The 2,655-nt window shown below is 36.4% G+C and overlaps 1 non-coding gene across 1 annotated transcript; it reads right to left on the reverse strand.

Annotated features, from left to right (window-relative positions):
• Positions 1–964: 964 nt before the first annotated feature.
• On the reverse strand, positions 965–1,069 carry LOC122145436. Its single transcript, XR_006160324.1, has one exon. It is a non-coding gene; the product is annotated as a U6 spliceosomal RNA (small nuclear RNA).
• Between the last annotated feature and the right edge of the window lie 1,586 nt (positions 1,070–2,655).

Below are 2,655 nucleotides of genomic sequence, written 5' to 3' on the forward strand. Positions count from 1 at the left end.
AAGTGTCACATTAAATCTGAATATAATTCACTTGTTCAACCCTAGATCTATATTTTTAGCATTGCAAACTGTACTTCTGTTTCTGTGCATCTAATGCATTAACGTTCATGTGTTTAAATGTGTGTTTGGGTCATGTAGTATCAAGTCTGTGTGAATGTTTGACTCCTCACCCGCTCCATCACAACAGCCTCTCACGTAATTATAACTTTCCGTTCATTTGGAGCAAAAACAATGCAACTTCCAGAGAAGTCCAGCAGGTTTCTGAAAAAGCAGAGTGCATTTGTGCCTTTCAAGCCAATTACGGGTTCTAACCTGTATTACTAAAAGCCTTATTAAAGTAATGATTCAAAGTACAACCACTGGCATGCATGACCACGCTGAAAGTGCAGAGAAAGTGTGTGTGTGTGTGTGTGTGTGTGTGTGTGTGTGTGTGTGTGTGTGTGTGTGTGTGTGTGTGTGTGTGTGTGTGTGAACCTACAGCATGGACAAATCACAAATTAGATCTGTTCAATATCTCAATTCTGTCTCCTAGAGGCAATGAGGAGAGAAATTTGAGGTGTTTGAGGTGTTGCTCCTGAGGAAAAAACACTCAGCAACCTCACATATGTCTCATCTGGAGTTGCAGAGGAGATCTCAAATGTCTCAGCGATTCGCAAAAGTCAAACATCTTAACATGAGTGAGTGACGTGACACACAGCCAAGTATGGTGACCCATACTCAGAATTCGTGCTCTGCATTTAACCCATCAAAAGTGCACACACACAGCAGTGAACACACACACACACACCGTGAACACACACCCGGAGCAGTGGGCAGCCATTTATGCTGCGGTACCCGGGGAGCAGTTGGGGGTTCGGTGCCTTGCTCAAGGGCACCTCAGTCGTGGTGTTGCTGGCCCGAGACTCGAACCCACAACCTTAGGGTAAGGAGTCAAACTCTCCAACCTCTAGGCCTCGACTTCCCCAAAAAGCTGGAGCACTTCACGGATTTGCGTGTCATCCTTTCACAGGGGCCATGCTAATCTTCTCTGTATTAACTCAAACATAACATGAATTAACTCAAACTATATGCTATGCTGTTAGTTTTATAGTTGTGTACTTATTAATGTATGCTAACAATTGTTTTATTTGTGTCTAGTCTTAAATCTCCAAAACAGAAGCGTCAGACACAGAGTGATGAAAAATCACTGAGACCTCAAGTAAGTCTCCTAAATTATAATTAAGCAATCTCTGAGCTATTAATATTTATTCAACACTTACATAAAAATTACTATGGTAGCCATACATTTCTGCCAAAATTTAAAGTTACTGCAGTTTTTACTATGGTAAAATCTAAATTATTTAAATTACCTAAATTCCTCCTTACCTCATTCGTCGTGTATTTATTCATGTATTTTTTTTATTTATTTAGATGACAGTTTAGTATATTGTACACTTATTTCTACGACGATAAAAACGTAATTAATTAATCTTAGATCTCTTTCAAAGAAGTGTTCAGTTTTTGTTGTTGTTCTGTTGAAAGTTTATTATAATAACAATGAATAGAAAAGTTGTGTTTTTTACTTCTAAATATGAATACAGCAATAAATTGTAAGCAGTATTCTGAAGATGCATGTACATTCATTTCAGGGGTTCCATTCTTTTATAGTTTAATATGCAAAAACACATTAAAGGGATTTGAGGCCAGACACAACAACTGTGTGTGTGTGTGTGGGGGGGGGGCATTCTTGACTTGACTTAACTTGACACTGGCATTCTGATTCTGAGTGTTATTGCTCATTACATGCATTAGTCTGATGGACAGTGTGCAGCAGATCTTTGATGTGTTGTGAGTGTGTGTAGTGCTGTGATGAATGGATTACTGCACTTTGAGATGAAGCTTGAGAGGCATTTTTCCATTTTTTTAATAGGACGCTGCTGCCACCAAGTGGCCAAACTGTGTATGCAGCGCAGAATTCGAAACGTACCATTACAATAAAGTACTGTGGTTGTGATGGTACCAGATACGATACTATGATACTTTGATGTATAGGCCAAAATGTGGGTACAACGGTAGCTCAATGGTACATATTTGTACCTTATTTATACCTAAATGATACATACAGTATTTTGAATTGTACCTTTTTTTCTGAGAATGTTGATAGATCTAAACTGAAAGGTTACACCATTTCTCAGGATGGGTATTTTTTTTTATAAATGAGTTGGGGACACTTGTGTTTTATTTTATTTTCTTTTTCTTTTCTTTTCTTTTTTTCTTTTATTATTATTATTATTATTATTATTATTTCTGTTGTGAATTTGTTTTTTTTTTTTTTTTTTTATTTCTGTTTTTCTGTTGTGAATTTGTTTTTAGTTCAAAACTGTTCTTATTATTTCAGTATTTTATTTTTTAAGCAAAGATAGTATTCTAAAATCAGTGTATCAAGGTATAATTGTTTTAGAGAATCGCTCTCTACAAATATACCTTTCTCTTGTCCAATAGCATTTTGTAGCTATAACTTAAAAGTTTGTTTCTATAAAGGAATTACTTTTCAAAAATAAACTCACCCTGAGAAATGTTCCCTAGAGTTAAAGTGTGACAACTAGCCCCGGTCTCTTCTCCCAGGTAACAAATTTAGGTTCTAAAAACGTTGCGGAAACATTGTTTTGAAATGTT

The sequence above is a fragment of the Cyprinus carpio genome, chromosome A6 (assembly GCF_018340385.1).
Source record: "Cyprinus carpio isolate SPL01 chromosome A6, ASM1834038v1, whole genome shotgun sequence".
In the NCBI taxonomy this organism is placed as follows: Eukaryota; Metazoa; Chordata; class Actinopteri; order Cypriniformes; family Cyprinidae; genus Cyprinus; species Cyprinus carpio.